The sequence below is a fragment of the Macrotis lagotis genome, chromosome 2 (assembly GCF_037893015.1).
Source record: "Macrotis lagotis isolate mMagLag1 chromosome 2, bilby.v1.9.chrom.fasta, whole genome shotgun sequence".
Classification (NCBI taxonomy): domain Eukaryota; kingdom Metazoa; phylum Chordata; class Mammalia; order Peramelemorphia; family Peramelidae; genus Macrotis; species Macrotis lagotis.
This window is the reverse complement of record NC_133659.1, coordinates 174459162-174478104: the sequence shown is the minus strand read 5'-3', so window position 1 is coordinate 174478104 and position 18943 is coordinate 174459162. Positions and strand designations below refer to the sequence as shown.

The 18943-nt window shown below is 38.5% G+C and overlaps 1 protein-coding gene across 1 annotated transcript in view; it reads right to left on the bottom strand.

Moving 5' to 3' along the window:
• Nucleotides 1-541: 541 nt before the first annotated feature.
• Nucleotides 542-18943, bottom strand: part of MRPS23 (mitochondrial ribosomal protein S23) — a 33397-nt gene continuing 14995 nt past the window's right edge. The window contains exon 6 of the mRNA XM_074223637.1: nucleotides 542-769. The gene's annotated coding sequence lies outside the window, so the exon portion shown is untranslated. The remainder of the gene's footprint in view (nucleotides 770-18943) is intronic.

The window sequence follows — 18943 nt, the reverse complement described above, 5'->3', positions numbered from 1 at the left end:
AACCTGTAGGACTTTCCCCATTTTTATGATTTCTTCTGCCTAGAATTGGAATTGCTAGGTCAAAGGGTATGAACAGTTTTATTGTTCTTTGGGCATAGTTCTACATTGCTCTCCAGAATGCACTTCTTTTAAAACTATATAACAGGGGCAGTTAAGTGGTGCAAAGGATAGAGGATCAGTCCTGGAGTCAGGAGGACCTGAGTTCAAATGCAGACACTTAATTACCTAGTTGTGAAATCTTTGGCAAGTCACTTAACCCCACTACCTTACCAAAAAAAACCCAACTATATAACAGAAATTTAGAGATTCATATGGCAATCCTTATTTCTTTTCTTTGTATATAGAAATCTTCAAGTTTGTTGATGATTTTCATAAAAAATGAAAATTTTGAAATTAGATTTGTTATCTGAATCCAGAGAAAGAACTGATAAATAGAAGTTATAGAGGATAACTTTATATGTGTGTGTGTATATATATAATGGTAATCATCTCTGGTGGGAGGGGAGAGAAAAAAAGAAAAAACAAATTTACATGATAATATTGTTGTATGTTTTTGTACATAGTAGATTTACAGGTTCAATTCAATCATCTTTTTATTATAGTCACGAATTTATTCCATAAATTTTTCCATGAATTTATTCCATAATTTATTCCTTAAATTAAAAAATAAAATAAGAAAAATAGCACAGAAGTTCATCATCTTTCACCATCTTCATCTTGCCATGGACCTCTTTGACAGCCTCTTGAAATCAGGATAATGTTTTGTTGCCTACATTCATGATAGAAGAAAATGCCAAATTTCATTTAGAGATTAGCAAAAATAAAGATACCATTTTTCCCCATCCAGGTTTACAGACCTCCTGAAACTATACAATCTACACATACTGGATCCTCCAAATTAAGAACCTCTGTTCTAGCAGTATCATTTGTGCCCAAGTCAATCACCAGAAATGGGTAATAGTTATCTGGTTTGACCAGTTATCTGGTCAGCAAATAGCACCTCAATATCTTTTAGCAGTGACCCTTGCTAGACGCTCTCCCATCTGGCAGCTGCCATGGATCCATTTCATCATTCCGGGGAGGACAAGAAACTGCTTCGTCCTAAGAGAAAACAGTTCCCACCTCTTCAGAAAGAGCCTCCTTGCTGTTATTAGTTCCAATGAAGAGGGAGTTCTCTTTTTCCTTAGGATCACATTCTCCCACCATCCAAAATCCTGCATCTTTGGGTCCTTTTTCTTCCTTGTTTTTACACTGAAGTTTTTCTTTTGTGTTTTTTGCTGCTAATGTTATCATTGGTATTATTTTTAAAGGAACAATTCATTTTCCTAGAAAAGTGTGATTCTAGTACCTTTAAAGCCTCTTCTAGGAAAAGTATACAATTTCAATATAGATATTGGTCACTTTATTATAGCTAATACTGTATACTTTATGGGGGTCACCTAAAATGGCAGATGAATCAACTAATTCTTTACAGAAAACATTCTAGGACCTTCTCAGAAATTCAGACCCTCTGTCTCGCTCACATATTCTATATCCCAAATAAGTAGGACAGTTTCAAGTACACTAAAATAAAGTCTTCCATAATTTTGTCAACAATGCTTCCCAAATATTCAAGAACTGTCCCAATTTTAAATACTTTGTCCCATTGTTCCTGCAAATGACCACAATGTCCTTGAAATTCCAATGTTGAAGCAAATAGAAATAAAATGAATCAAGTACCAAAAAATACATACATCACAAAAAATTGAGGACTACCAAAGTTGGAGAATCACAAACTGAAGAAATATTTACTGATAATGGACAGAACCTGTGGGTTGCCCATGGGTATTTGGCTTCAACTCTTAATCCATGAAATAATAAAGCTCAAATCATGTTGATCCATCCCTCTAGAATAAGATTCCTGGACAAGTCAATGATTATCTAATAGTCAATAGCAAAACCTTAGGTGCTAGCTGCTATCATCCTCTTCCATTCAAGTCACAGATAGCAACAATCACTATAAAACAAAAGTTTGGGGGGAAGTCTTAGACTAATCATTACCTCTCTGCTCTTTTCCTCCAGAAAGAAAATTTGGCTGGTAGCCACACCCTATCATCAACTTGCATTAGCCACCCTGCCCTAAATCATGACTTTACAAAAATCAGTACTGAATCTTTATTAGAACAAATTCAGGGCCTTATTCAATCCAGCAAACATTTATAAAGTAGCTACTGAATACTCTATAATCCTCCCAGAAACTCAAGCTCAGAATGACTCTACATTCTCCACCTGTTCTGACAAAATAAAAATAGAAAAGACAGATTCTAGTAAACTAAAAATGTCTTCCATGATTGAGAAAATAAGAGAACATCTTCCCTCAAGATACTTACTTTCTACTGGTTATCTGATATTGCTTAATTGAGAGGGGATATTGCTAGTGCACTGCTCAAGAATAGAAAGTATCTGATTTATTGACATTCAACTGACTTAAATTTGGAAATCCTTAGTAAAGACATTAACATAAGAATGAGGAAGAGTCATCATTCTGGGTTCAAATCTGGCCTCAGACACTTATTAGTTGTGTAAATCTGGACAAGTCACTAAACCCCATTTGCCTCAGTTTCCTTATCAGTAAAATGAGCTGGAGAAGGAAATGGCAAATGACTCCAGTATATTTGCCAAGGAAAAACCGTAAAAGGGGTAATGAAGAGTCAGGTATGACTGAACAATAACAAAAGAAATGATGAGCTTATCTTAGTAGGAGTTGTACCCATTTAATTGGTGGGAGACTTTTCTACTCCAAAGCTCTCCTTTTATTGTGATTTCCAAAAGCAATCAGGCAATTCTTTCCCAATGAACTCTATCCAAAGGGCAAGAAGGCAGAATGGATATGATATGACTGTATGAAATGATCCAAATTTATACCAGCATTTTGCTATCTATTTATAATCTTTCAAGGAACCAAGTCATTTTGATTGAATTTGATTCCATAATAAAAGGCACCATGCTTCAATTCAAGTTTGCTTTGTACATCAGCCTCTGACTGAAAACAAAATGGCAGACAATAAGTCTTCCAATGAGGGAGTCTTCTGGGATTACCAGCAGGAGGTCTGTCATTTGTAGTATTAGTAGTTATATGTTGATTGGATTAAATGACTTAATTCCAGAAGTCTTGTTTGCTTATTTTTTATTTTATTTTTAGAACCTTTTCTAGGCTTTGTACACTAAAAACTACTCCAATTCCTAGCATAGAGATAATCCTGGGGTCTCCAAGGCCATGCCAGCAGAGTTCAAACTGAAAAGGCTTCAAGTTCAGGTCCAGTAACAGATTGTCAGTATCATCCATACAAGGACCAGCCCAGTTAAATTTGGAGAGTCTCATCACCAGCCAGTTGACCAAATGGTAATGAATTTTATGGTCACAATAATTCATGAAGACAATCTCCTGAGGGGCAGAATGATTGTGATATCCATAAGTGGAATGAGGCAATGATGGAATCAGGAATTCTTTAATATATAAAAATTTTAATTCTAGGCTAAGGAGATTATTCAGAGGCCCTAAGAGGCAGGCCCCTTGGAGTTTATCCCACTTGATTCACTCTGGGATCTAGAATTGTGAAAAGAGAAAAACAATTCAAGTGGAGAAAGGGACTGGAGATGCCTGGATAAAAGGTACAATGGTAGACACATAACAAGTTGTATTACTATGATAAGGCAGAAGGCTGTTTGAAAATAATCAGAAATTCTCTCAGGAAGCCCAATTATATTCTTATATTGTGAATCAAAATGCTGGTGCCAAAGACCCTGTCTATCATTCACATACCTTTTATCCTGTAATTAAACCAGATAAGCTGCTGGGTTAATTCTTTCCTGAATGATACCACCCTTTGAGCAAGACTGTACATCTGTAGAAGACTTCACTCTGATGATCTATTATACCAATATTTCATTGCAGTGAACTGCCTCCTTAATGATATACCCATAACATATCATCAGAATGAGACACACTTATAATATATTACTCAATAAGTCTGTGGTGGTCAGGAGAGAAAGTCAGGTTCACTGACAGAGGAAGTGCCCTTACATGCCAGATGTCAGTTCACACATAACATGCTGTGTTTTTCTCTTCCTTTTTAAGTGTGTGTGTACCTATTTTCCAGGAGCCTCTCTATATTGTCTGCCTCTGCCCATCTTTGTCCTTTGTCTGTCCGTTTCTGTCTGCCCTTCCGTATCTCTCTCTCTCTCTCTCTCTCTCTCTCTCTCTCTCTCTCTCTCTCTCTCTCTCTCTCTCTCTCTCTCTGTCTGTCTTTCTTCCCTGACTAATTTCATTGGCATAGGGAGCTCCTTGGAATGAAAACCTCCTCCAACAATGCAAATAGGCAATTATTCTGTAGTTTAAAGTCTAAGAGCCTGGAGTTACTGAGAAGATAAGTGATTTGTCAAAAGTCACACAGCCAGAATATGTCAGAGACAAGACTAGAACCAAGACCTTCTTCTCTAAAACTGTCCCACTAACCACTCTATCATACTGCCTGCCCTCTTTAGGTCCATCATGAATAACACATGATCTTGGCCACCTCATAGACTCTCAGAATTGAAGGGATATTCAAAAAGTCATCTCCATAATTGAAGGGATATTCAGTTCTTCCTGTCTTCATCCGAGCTTTGCCAGGCATAGATCTAGCTGTCCTGTTCTTTAAGGTCTCTCAGAGAGATTCCCTGGCCTGCTATTAACAAATCTGAGAAGCTTTCTCAGATCCACAGTTGGCTCTATCTAGAGCATAGGTGGCTAACTATGCTCCATAATTTTCAGAGCAGGTTGAAAATTCTCCAGCTCAAAACTACCTTCCCTTTGGACCTGCTCTAGTACTTGAGTTTCACATGTGAACTCAGGCTCTGTGATTCCAAAATGCACCTGGGTGGGGTATCAGACCCTCATTAACAACTATTTCACTATTAGAATCTATTCGTTTCTCAAATCAAGTTGCTGTTTCACAGGATACTGAGGCCCAATTCAGTTCTAGGCAACAGTTTTTGAAAGGATGCTAACCCTCTGGTCAACCAAGAAGAAACTCAGAAATATTCTAGTAGACATTTGTTAAATGCTTATGGATTGATTCATTGATTCATTCCAGGCTATACTGGTCTGATCAGTCAGTCAGACACCTCAGTTCCAACATTGTAATGTCACTGTGGTCAACAACTTAAATAAAAGGGGGGGCAGCTTGGTGGCACAGTGGATAGAGCACCCAGCCCTGGAGTCGAGGACCTGAGCTCAAATCCAGTTTCATATATTTAATAATTGCCTAGTTGTGTGACCTTGGGCAAGTTACTTAACCCCATTACTTAAATAAATAAAATTAAAAAAAAAAAACAACCATTGATTCCATCCATGGACCAGGAATTTTCAACTTGCAGAAGATAAGATTTAGGAAAGAGTCTGTAAAATGAATAAATTGGAAGTCTCTAAGCTTCCTTCCAGGTCTAAACCTATGACCTTATGACATGATAGCAATCTTCAAGGTTCCAGAAATGTAGGACTAGGGACAATGGGTAGAAGTTAGACAGCTGAAGATTTTGGTTCAGTTTAAAGAAAAAAGTTCTTAAGAATTAGAGCTAGAGGGCAGCTAGGTGGCACAGTGGATAGAACACCAGCCTTGGAATCAGGAGTCCCTGAGTTCAAATCCAGTCTTAGACACTTAATTACCTAGCTGTGTGGCCTTGGGCAAGCCATTTAACCCCATTGCCTTGCAAAAACCTAAAAAAAAAAAAAAAGAATTAGAGCTAGAGTTAGCTGACTCTTAAGGTCATGGCTTCCACATCACTGAAGATCTTTGAAGTAGATGGAGGCTGTATGACTACTTGGCAAAAACTCCACAGAGAGGATTAATGATTCAGGAGAAGGGTCCTTATTGGACCTTTCCACTTCTAAGAGCCTATGGGTCTATTTATCTTAACTTGACATCTTATCTACTTAGAAGGGATTCTTCATCTTTCTGTGTATTATGGATCCCTTTTGGCAGTCTGGTGAAGCCTAGGAACCCCCTTCTCTGAAACATGTTTTTAAATTCATACAATTAAGGTATATGTAAATTACAAGGAGAACTAATTATATTGAAAGAAAGATGTAATGTTTTTCACATCCAAGTTCAAAAATCTCCTAAGAATACCTCACCTGGAACATTAATATATGTCAAACTCTCCTACTTACCTGGATTCCCCATTCTGGCCTGCTTTGGCCAGTTCTAACCTCTTGCTACCAATGCCCTAGTGGGGATAAAATGGTGTCAAAAGGTGAAGTAGCAAAGATTACATCTTTCAGATTGGACTAGAGATCATACCCCTCTCCCTGGTCCACCAAGAAAATTCACCTGGTTTTTGGAAGCCCACCCTGGGCTGAGTTATCCTATTGGTTAAGTAAATGCAAACTCGTCTAAAACTCACTAAATCTAGCCAGCTCCAGACCAAGCTTTTCACATTGTATACAACCTTGGGCATCTTGCCATTGCCCTAATCCCAACATTCTACCTTTTGTTCAAGAAACAGTAAACAAATTAACACAACTATTGCTTTTGACAATCTACTGCCCAGTGACTCCACTCATATCCCTATGACTTCTTAAACCTTTGTTTCCTTGTTAGAATATAAGCTTTCTTAGCCATTCCCCAATTGACAAATGGTCAAAGGGTATGCAAAGGCAATTTACAGATGAGGAGATCAAAGCAATCCATAGTCATATGAAAAATTGCTCTAAATCATTACTTCTTAGAGAAATGCTGGGGTACCACCTCACACCTCAGACTGGTCAATATGACCAGAAAGGATAATGATCATTGTTGGAAGGGTTGTGGGAAATCTGGGACACTATTACATTGTTGGTGAAGCTGTGGACTCATCCAACCTTGCTGGAGAGAAATTTGGAATTATGCCCAAAGGGCAACAAAAATGTGTATACCCTTTGGTCCAGCAATACCACTGAAGAGATCTTCAGGGTCTATACCCTGAAGAGATGATGAAAAAGGGCAAAACATCACTTGTACAAAAATATTCATAGCAGCCCTGTTTGTGGTGGCAAAGAATTAGAAATCAAGTAAATGTCCTTCAATTGGGGAAATGGCTTAGTAAACTGTGGTATATGTATGTCATGGAACACTACTGTTCTATTAGAAACCAGGAGGAATGGGAATTCAGGGAAGCCTGGAGGGATTTGCATGAACTGATGCTGAGCGAGATGAGCAGAACCAGAAAAACACTGTACACCCTAACAGCAACATGGGGGTGATGATCAACCTTGATGGACTCACTCATTCCATCAGTGCAACAATCAGGGACAATTTGGGGCTGTCAGCAATGGAGAATACCATCTGTATCCAGAGAAAGAATTGTGGAGTTTGAACAAAGACCAAGGACTATTAACTTTAATTTAGAAAAAAACTGATATCTTATTGTCTGATCTTGCTATCTCTTATACTTTATGTTTCTTCCTTAAGGATATGATTTCTCTCTCATCACATTCAATTTGGATCAATGTATACCATGGAAACAATGTGGGGGGGATAAGATTAGGGGAAAATTTTTAAAACTCAAAATAAATAAAATCTTAAAAAAAAGAATATAAGTTTTCTTGAGGTCTGGAATAGTCTAGTTTTTGTATTTGAATCTCCATTGTTTAGTAGAGTAGCTTCTAGGTACTAAATTTCATTTTCATTCATTTAAAATCAGCTTCAACTTGTGATTTTTTATTATAATATTAATGTATTAATGCTCTAGCCTCAATTGTGCACTGACTGCTCTTTCCACCAAAAGCACCTATCTGTAAACCCCTCAGGTAAGCAATCAAATCGACTAAATGACCTCACATCAAATATCTGGGCATTAAGGATCTCGATTTTCTTGCTTTAAAAATGGAAACTCCACTAATCACATTGGTTGACTATGAAATTACCTCCGTGCTTTGAGTCCTTTATCTCTAACTCAAGGACAAAAAAACATCAAATAACAAAAACTATTGTTAACTTCATAAGCTTGTTGTGAGGTTAAAATGAGATAAAGTACATAAAACACTTTGCAAATGTTGAAATACTATATAAATGTGAGTGGAGCAATGATAGTGATGGTGATGGTGCTAGCATCATCACCACCATCATTATTAAATAGCCTTGAATTCCCCATATAACAGGACCACAGACAGGCACTCCATATATTGTTCCTGACATCCCACCATGTGTCTGGCTTTACCCCTTGATGGTTGGAAGTCTTTAGAATCTGTCTCTGATAGCACCAAAAATGAAAGATTTGGCAGTGCAGGGAGATGGTTCCTGGTGGGTAGCCAGGCATGAGAAATGTGATGACTTAGAGAAGGTCCTTAGGAACTAGGAGGCTGTAACTCCTGCTGGGGTGATGGAAAAGGGCCATTGCGTCTCGGCTGGTGGAAGGAAAGAGAAACTGGGTGATAAAACCCAAAAGCTGCCTGGCTTCCTTTTTAATATTCAAGAGATGACCTCAAGCCATCCTCAGCTTTCAAGCTGAGAGCACTGGGAGGGATATGAACAACTGGTGCATCCTTTTGAAAAAGTCTCAGACTCAATTGTGGGACCATAACACTAAACTTTTCCACTCATCTATCTTTATCCTGCTACCCTTCCAATGATTTCACAGTCCTCAGATATCTGGGCCAATTCTACAGTGACGTCAATCACCCTGTGGCATACTTGGCTCTTGTTATTGTTGGGGGGGGGGCCCACCTTCCTACTCCCTCTGGCTCCCAGCAAAGAACAAGAGGCCACCCAGAAGGCACATAGTTTACAAGGAATGCTTGAAAGACTAAGAGGCAACCCAAAGTGGAGGAGTTGAGATGAAAGAGGAAGTAGAATGAATTCTCTTGGACCTTCAGATCCCTGCCCCCAACAGGGCCCCTCTCTACCCTCTCCCTCCCCAATTCCCATCTGTAGAATCTCACTAATTCTAGGATCATGTATATAATGCTGGATGGGTTCTCAAAAAACATTTAGTCCTAATTCCTCATTTTATAAACTGAGACCCAGGGAAGCTAAGTGATTTGTCTAGGCTCAGTGAAATTGATCATGGAGCAGATTTGATCCCAGATCTCTTGAATCTAGAGAGAATTCTCTTTCCATTATACCACAATGCCTTCTTTCTCTTCTTTTTTTTCCTTTTCTGCTCCCTTCTCCTTTTCTTCCTCCCATCAGCAGATTTAGAACTTGAAAGGACTGTTTTCCTCTGAATCTCATATGGAACATATTCAAAGCATCATCCTTTGAAAGGATCCAGTCCACTTCTCATATATTTTTCCTTCCATCCCATGGCTTGCTTTCTTTTCCCTTAGTCCTAATTCATCATATATAAAATGACTACTATGTAAATATGTTAAATACAAATATACATGCACAACTTTTGCCTGACTTTGCTTCCAAGGGGTAGGGGGTGGGATAAGAGGGTGGTAGAAAAATGTGTAACATAAATATGCAAGTAGATGAATGTTGAAAAAAATACCAAAGCATATAATTGAGAAAAAAATACCAATTTAAAAAAAAAGGATTCAGTCTTAAAGAAGATGGATCAAGGCAACCTTAGAAACAGTGTCTTGGGGCTTCAACAGTAGCCACTTCTGTGGTTTGTGGAAAAGTGAAAAGATAAACCATGAATGATAATAACTCACATTTCTATAGAGCTTTTTGAGTTTATAAAGTACTTTCCTCACAACTACCCTGAGAAGTAGATAGGGGAAATACTATTACTTTTTTTTCACAAATGAGGAAACTGAGACCCAATGTACTAAAGGGTGTAGGTAAATTATTGGCTGACCACCTGGAAAAGAGAAAATTCTTATTATTTACTGTTTTTCTTTGCCCTACTTCAAGTCTACCCTAGGCAGTTAGGTGGCACACTAAAGAAAACTCATCTTCCTGAATTCAAAACTGGTTTCAAACACTTACTAGCTGTTTGCCCCTAAGCAAGTCACTTAACCCTGTTTGCCTCAGTTTTTTCATCTGTCAAACAAGCTGGAGAAGGAAATGGCAAACCACTCTGGTATCTTTTCCAAGAAACCCCCAACTGGGATCATGAAGAGTCAGACATGACTGAAAAACAACTGAACAACAAGTCTATCCTAGTATTGAGCTCTCTCTCTCTCACTTTGCCCCTTTCCATCGTGTCCAGGTTAGTCACAGACATAAGGATGAGAAACAGTAACCTGGACCAGTTTCCAAGGGTTGGGCACATTGCTACTCTCAGTCCTGCCCTTCAAAAAGGACAGACTGCCAGTGACTTCACAGGCCCCTAGACAGAAGTCTCATTGTCCCTTGTCCCAACCCCATCCCACTTCCCTATTCCACCCTAGGGCCTCTGCTCCCTAACTTTTGGCCAAAACATGATCCTATAAGGGCACGCCCCAACCTCAGCAGGTCTGGAATTCTATCAAGGCACCAGGGCTGCAGAATGGGTTACCAGGGGAACCAATGTGAGGACACAGCACCATCTCGTGGTCTACACAGGTGTCCACGCCCACAGTCTTTGACATTTACAAATAAATCCATACTTCATCATTACCCGTCATCACAAGCTGATGTGTGCTTGGGGGAATGTACAGCAGCAAGGGAAACACACACACACACACACACACACACACAAGCACACTGGTTTGGGGGCCAAGGATCCTAAATACCACAATGACTATTAAACAATGTCCTGCCTGTGCTCAAACAGGAGGGAAGCAGGGATTGATTGTCTCTCTTTTTTCATCTAAGCTGCTAACCCAAAATAAAGCAGCTGTTGAAGCCCCTGACCTTTCTCTAGCTGTTGGAAGGGAAATGCTGGATAAATAATAGATAGCCCACTGCTGGTCTGTGCTTAGAACCATCTTTTAATTAAAATAGCTGAGCAACCAGAAGGTCATGGGGACTGACATTTGAAGTAGCAGTTTAGCAGAGGCATCACCCAAGTGGAAATCTAGTCTGGAAAATAGGGTAAACCCCTATCCCTCCATCCCTACCCCCAAACAGATCCTCCCTGAATTGTGAGTGGGCTCTTGTTTTTGTTTTCTTGGGGAAGACAAAATATTTGACTTTGTTTTTTGGTGACAGGTCAGACAACCCAGAGTTTGATGGTGCTAGATCTCTTGAAGAAATCTTTCCACTCCAAGAGTCTACAAAAAAGAGCTTGTCCTGGAAAGATTTGCATAAACTGATGCTGAATGAAGTGAGCAGAACCAGAACAACATTGTACACACTAAGAGCAACATTGTGTGATGTTTAACTGTGATGGACTTGCTCATTTCGGCTGTATGATAACAAAAGTCAGTTCTACAAGACTTGTAAAGGAAAACATATCATCCATATCCAGAGAAGGAACCATGAAGTTTAAATGCAGACCAAAGCTTACTATCTTCAATTTTATGTATCGTGTTTTTCCCCTCTAATGTTCTTTTTTCCCTTTTTTGATTTGATTCTTCTTTCACAACTTTTTTAATAGGTTTGGGGTTTTTTTTTCAAGGCAGTGGGGTTAAGTGGCTTACCCAAGGCCACACAACTAGGTAATTATTAAGTGTCTGAGGCCAGATTTGAACTCAGGTACTCCTGACTCCAGGGCCCGTGCTCTATCCACTGCGCCACCTAGCCACCCCCTACAACTTGATTAATATAGCTATATATGTTTAATATAGTTATACATGTATAACCCATATTAGATTGCTTTCTGTGAGTGGAGAGAGAAGGAAGGGAGGGAGGGAGAAAAAAATGTGAAACTCAAAACCTTACCAAAAAATGATTGCTGAAAACTATCTTTCTATGTCATTGAAAAAATAAATAAATAAAAATGTTTTTAAAAGAGTAACTGCTTATCTAGCCACAGCATCCCCAAGTAGGGACTACCTCAATGCTGACCTCCACCAGTCAGGAGTGGACTTGCCACTTAGAGAGTTCCCAGACAATGACCTAAGAGCCACTTCCTGTTTTTTCTCCAGGAAGCTTGGTTAGTCAAGGTGACCTCCAACCAGGTAGCTCATTGATCCTGCACCCTTGAAGTGCTGGTCTATTGGTCATAGGTTTAAACATATCTAGGAACCCCGGCAGAATCAGTCTGCTATAACTGCAGAAACAAAATTTAACTTAGGAATGGAGGCAAAGAAATAACCCTAATGCCATCTGCAACAATTCACCTGACCACATCTCTTCAATTCCATTTCTCTAGGACAGTCACATTGCCAACTTTTCCCACTGTCAGTACCACACGTAGTCATTTACCTGAACTTATGGGTTGTCAACAAAGCTACCAGCTCATTTCCAAATTTAGTCTGCTACAGTTGAAAACTGAGAATATATAAGACAGGAAAACTACAGCTCACCAGATTTAGTAGCAGTCTTATTGGATCAAAGGGTATACATAATTTTATAGCCCTATGGGCACAGTTCCAAATTATTGTCTAGAATAATTGGACCAATTCACAACTCCACCAATAGTACATTAGTCTGACTATTTTTACCATATCCCCTCCAGCATTTGTCATTTTCCTTTTATGTCATGTAAGTCATTCTGATAGGTGTGAAAAGTTCTTTTAATTTGCATTTCTCTAGTTATTAGTGAGTTAAAGCTCTTTGCCACATGCCTATAGCTTTAGTTTCTTCTTCTGAAAACCATCTGTTTATATCTTTTAATCATTTTTCAATTGAGCAATGGCTCCTACTTTTATAAATGTGGCTCATTTCCCTATATCTTTGGAAAATGAAGCTTTTGTCAAAGAAACTTGTCAATTGGTTTTGTTAGTACAAAAACTTTTTAATTTAGTGCCCTCAAAACTATTCATTTTACCTCCCATGATCCTAACTCATTTGATTATAAGCTCTTCCTTTATGCATAGAAATGAGAGGAAAAATTTTCCTTGAATTTGTTTTTGATATCTTCTTTTATGTCAAATTCATATACCTATTTTTGACATTATCTTGATAAACAATGAGAAATGCAGACTGGATAATGATCATTATTGGAAGGATTGTGGGATTGTGGTGGAGCTGTGAACTCATCCAGCCTTTCTGGGACTAGAAATGCCTTTGGAAATTGTATAGTACTGGGAGGGGTGAAGCCAAGATGGTGGTGTGAAGGCAGCATTTCCCAGGAACTCCTTCCCCAAAAAACTCCAAAGTGTTTGATTTCTGGAGAGAAATTTGGAACTATGCCCAAAGGGCAACAAAAATGTGCATACCCTTTGATCCAGCAATACCACTACTGGGTCTATACCCTGAAGAGATGATGAAAAAAGGGTAAAAACATCACTTGTACAAAAATATTCATAGCAGCCTTGTTTGTGGTGGCAAAAAATTTGAAATCAAGTAAATGTCCTTCAGTTGGGGATTGGCTTAGCAAACTGTGGTATATGTATGTCATGGAACACTATTGTTCTATTAGAAACCAGGAGGGATGGAAATTCAAGGAAGCCTGGAGGGATTTGCATGGACTGATGCTGAGTGAGATGAGCAGAACCAGAAAACCAATGTATACCCTAACAGCAGCATGGGAGCAATGATCAACCTTGATGGACTCCCTCATTCCATTAGTGCAACAATCAGGGACAATTTGGGGCTGTCTGCAATGGAGAATACCATCTGTATCCAGAGAAAGAACTGTGGAGTTTGAACAAAGACCAAGGACTATTAACTTTAATTTAGAAAAAAAAACTGATATCGTATTGTCTGATCCTGCTATCTCTTATACTTTGTTTCTTCCTTAAGGATATGATTTCTCTCTCATCACATTCAATTTGGATCAATGTATACCATGGAAACAATGTAAAGACTGACAAATTGCTCCTGTTGGGGGTAGGGGGAGGGAAGTAAGATCAGGGGGAAAAATTGTAAAACTCAAAATAAATAAAATCTTTATAAAACAATGAGAGATATTGGTCTACACCTAATTTCTGTTCCAGTTTTCATATTTTTTCTTAATGAGTTCTTACTCTAATAAGCTTTGGATTTACCAAACAGTAGGTTACTATGGACATTTCCTACTGCATATTATACCTAATCTATTTCACTGATCCACTACTCTATTTCTTGTCTTGATGATTATCATTTTGTAACAGAGTTTGAAATCTGGCCCTGCTAGGTCACCTTCATTCTTATTTTCTTTTTCCTTGATTACTTTGACATACTTTGTGGTTTGGTATGTCACCAAATAAGTAAATTAATTTAGGGATAATTGTCATTTTTATTACATCCCTATAAGCAAATAATATTTTCCACTTATTTAGATCCATTTTTATTTGCATGAAAAGTGTTTGTAATTGTATTTATATAATTCCTGGGTTTGTCTTGGCAGATAAACTCAAATATCTTATGCTATTTGCTGTTATTTTAAATGGAATTTCTTGTTCTATGTCTTACTGCTGAATTTTGTTGGCAGTATGTAGAAATGGTGATGCCTTATGTGGGTTTATTTTAAATCCTACAACTTTACTACAATTGTTAATTGTTTCAACTAGTTTTTTTAGTTGGTTCTCTAAGATTCTCTAAGTATAACATTCTATCAAATGCAAAGAACAATAATCTTTTTTCTTCATTGCCTATCCTTATTCCTTCAATTTCTTTTTCTTGTCTTATTGCTATAGTTAGTACTTCTAGTACAATATTGAATTATACTGAGGATAACAGACATTCCTGCTTCACCCCTGACCATACTGGGAAGGTTTCTAGATTATCTCCATTACAGATAATACTTATACACTTGGCTTTAGCCAGACACTACTTATCATTTTAAGAAAAGCTCTAGTGATTATTGTGCTTTCTAGTGTTTTTAATAGGAATGTATGTTGTATTTTTTCAAAGATTTTTATTCATCTATTGATATTTGGTTTAGCATTTTACAAATCCATTGAACTATCTTGAGCAGATACTGTAATTAGTCACTGGCCTGGGACTATAAATGCTTTTGGAAATTGTATAGTACTGGGGAGCAGAGCCAAGATGGCGGCATGAAGGCAGCATTTCCCAGGAACTCCTTCCCCAAAAAACTCCAAAAGCCATCAAATTATGACTCTAGCCAAAATTTAGAGGGGCAGAACCCACAGAAAGAATGAGTGATATATTTTCCCAGTCCAAGATAATTTAAAAGTTCTGCAGGAAAGGTGTGTTTCACATACCAGTCGCAGCACAGCCCCATAACGGCTTGAAGAAGTGGGAAGAGAATTCTGCTACACCAGAATGAGTGAGGAGCACCCACTGCAACACAGAATCTGCAGCAAAAATCAAGAGGAAACCAGCCTGCACCTCCAGAGCACAGCCTACAGATGGTAAGGGGGTCAGAGGAGACTGCAGAAATTTCTCTGCTTTCCCTGGGGGCAGGACTCTGCTGTTTGCCCACACTCACATCCAGGTTACAGTTTGGCCTTCCATACTAAGATAGCCAACTCCTCCTTACAGCTCTAGGGCAGAGGGAAGTGCTGTGGTCATCTACATATCAAAGCACTGGCAAGAGAGCATAAGACCTTAGAGGAATAAAGGTCCCAGTGGGGTGTCCCCCCAAAACCCCCCAAAGCCTTGGAAGTACTGCAAATTAGTCTTGGACTGAGGAAATGAGTAAATAACAGAAAAGGAAGAATCTGACCATAGAAAATTACTTTAGTCCCATGCAAGATCAAAACACATACTCAGATGATGACAAAATCAAAGCTTCCATATCCAAAACCTCCAAGAGAAATAGAAAATGGGCTCAGGCTATGGATGAGCTCAAAAAAGACTTTGGGAAGCAATTACAGGAGATGGAAGAAAAACTGGGAGAAATGACAGTGATGCAGATAAATCATGAAAATCAAATTAGTAGCTTGCTGAAATACAAAAAAAACTGAAGAAAATAATATGTTAAAAACCAGTTTAGAGCAAATGGAAAAAGCAATACAGAAGGCAAATGAGGAGAAGAGTGCCTTAAAAGGCAGAATTGGTCAGCTGGAAAAAGATAAAAAAAACTCTCTGAAGAAAATAACTCCTTCAAATGCAGAACAGAACTAAAGGAAGCTGATGGCTTTGCAAAAAATCAGGAAGAAATAAAACTCTTCCAAGAAAGCTAAAAATTAGAAGAAAATGTGAAATATCTCATTGGAAAAACAACCAATCTCAAAAACAGATCCAGAAGAAATCATTTAAAAATTATTGGGCTACTTGAAAGCCATGATCAGGAAAAGAGCCTAGACTTCATTTTTCAAGAAATAATGCAGCAAAATTGCCCTAAGATCCTAGAAGCAAAAGGTAAAATAGAAATCAAGGGAATTCATCAGTCACCTCCTGAAAGAGATCTCAAAAGAAAAACTTCCAGGAATATTATAGCCAAATTCCAAAACTCCCAAATCAAAGAGAAAATTCTAAAAGCTGCCAGAAACAAACAATTCAACTACTGAGGCTCCATAGTCAGGATTACACAGGATCTGGCAGCATCTACATTAAGGGCTCGTAGGGATTGGAATATGATATTCAGGAAGGCAAAAGACCTTGGTTTACAACAGAGAATCAACTATCCAGCAAAACTGACCATCCTCTTTCCGGGGAGAAGATGGACTTTCAATGAAACAGGGGACTTTCAAACTTTCCTGTTGAAACAATCAGAGCTGAACAGAAAGTTTGATCTCCAAGTACAGGACTCTGGTGAACTATAGAGGGAGTGGAAGAGCAGAACTATGAGGTACTTAATGATATTGAACTGTTTGTATTCCTGCATGGGAAGAAGATAGTGATAACTCATATGAACTTTCTCATTTATAAGAGCTGTTAGAAGGAGCATATATAGACAGGGCACAGGAAGGAGCAGAATATAATGGTATAATATAGTAAAAAGATGGAGTCAATGGGTAATAAAGGAAAGTACTGGGAGGAAGGGAAAGGAGATGAAGAAGCAGCTAAGAAATTTCACATGAGTTAAGAAAAAGCTTTTTCAATGGAGTGGAACAGGGAAAGGCAAGGGGGAATGAATGAGCCTTCATTCTCATCAGAAATGGCTCAGAGAGGAAAAAACATACACAATAGCGTATAGAAATCTAGCTTACCCTAGAGAAAAATGAGAAGAAGGGGATGGGATAAGGGAGAATGGGGGGAGGGAAGGGGGGATAGGTGACAGAAGAGAGGGAAGATCAAGAGAGAGGGTACTCAGATACAACACACTTTTAGGCAGGGCCAGGATGAAAGGAGAGAGAATAGAACAAATGGGAGTGGGGAGGAATAGAGCAGAGGGAAATACAGTTGGTAATAGCAACTGTGGGAAAAATATTGAAGCAGCTTCTCTGGTGGACTTATAATAAAGAAAGCAACTCACCCCAGAGACAGAGTCACTGGAATTTGAACAGAGACTGAGGTACATTTATTTTCTCTCACTATTCTTGAGGCTTCTCATCTTCTTGGGGGAGGGGGAGGGGGTTATATTTACTCTTATAACAAAATTATTGTAATAATAATAATAAAATGTAAATGTATTTATTATTCCCATTACATTAAAAAAAAAAAGAAATTGTATAGTACTTTTGATAACCTCAATCTTACTTCCAGAAACAAAGGTCCCAACATGATAATCCTTTTGGTGATTCTGAGGAATTGCAAATCATAAAATAAAACAATCTTCATCACTTGGTAGATGTAATCTAGGTCATTCCTTGAGCTGTGGTCCCTCAACCCTAGCTATTTATTGGACATTTCAGATTGGATGTTCTGGAGAGATCTCAAACTCAACTGTTTCCAAACAGAATCCATTAACTTTCTTTCTTTCCTTCCTTCCTTTTTAAGGTTTTTGCAAGGCAAATAGGGTTAAGTGGTTTGCCCAAGGCCACACAGCTAGGTAATTATTATTAAGTGTCTGAGGCCAGATTTGAACTCAGGTACTTGTGACTCCAGGGCCGGTGCTCTATCCACTGTGCCACCTAGCCACCTCCATTAACTTTCCTCCAAAACCCAGTCATTTAAAAAAATTTCTCTCACACATGCGACAGTCCAGCCAAACTGGCCTTCCATTTCTCCTACAAAGTATCCCATCTCCATACCTTTGCAGTGGATGCTCCTCATGCCTGAAACATTTGCCCTTCTGACCTCTGCCTCATAGAACTTCTTTCTTCAGAACACAATTCAAACACCACCTTCTACACAAAGCCTTTCCTGATTCTATCACCTCTCTTCAACTCCTGGTGCCCTACCTGCTTAGCCATCTTGTATCTAACTACCTTGAATTTACTTTAGTTTTAGTCTGCATATATGCATGTATGTTTTTTCTCACCCAATTTAATTTTTTTTCTATTTGTATCCCCAGCTCCTACCACAATGTTCAGTACACAGTAGGAGCTTAATAAAAGATTATTCATTTTCAATGAATTAAAAGTATGAATCACATAAAGAATGGTGGAAAGATGCAAGATAGGCATGAATAGCCTGCAATATAATAGGAAAAGTCTTCCTGTCTTCAAGTCTAGCGTTTTGGAGGTAGGTTAGTTTTATGTCATGAAATCAAGGGATGAAGAACCCTCTTGCTTCACTGGTATTCATTCAATGTCAAGAAAACTAGTTTCCAATATGTTGTATAGACCCTTTGTAGAGGATTTCTAAGAGGGCACAAATGAATTGCACAGGATGAGCAGATATGGATGACCTGCAATCAGCTCTGTTGGGAGGAATACTCACATTGATGAGCTCATATATCTATCAAAGTACCAAAGGCAATGGGGCAGCTAGGTGGCACAGTGGATAGAGTACCACCCTGGAGTTAGGAAGACCTGTGCTCAAATCTGGCCTTAGACACTTAATAATTACCTAGGCATGTGACCTTGGGCAAGTCACTTAAACCTATTGCCTAAATAAAAAATTAAATTTTTAAAAAAGTACCAAAGACAAATATTGACATTACTTCATACTTGATATGCCCAAAGCTAAATCCATTCATTCCCTTATTAAGGCCTGTTCTCTTTCCCAACCTGTTGTCAGTGATCACC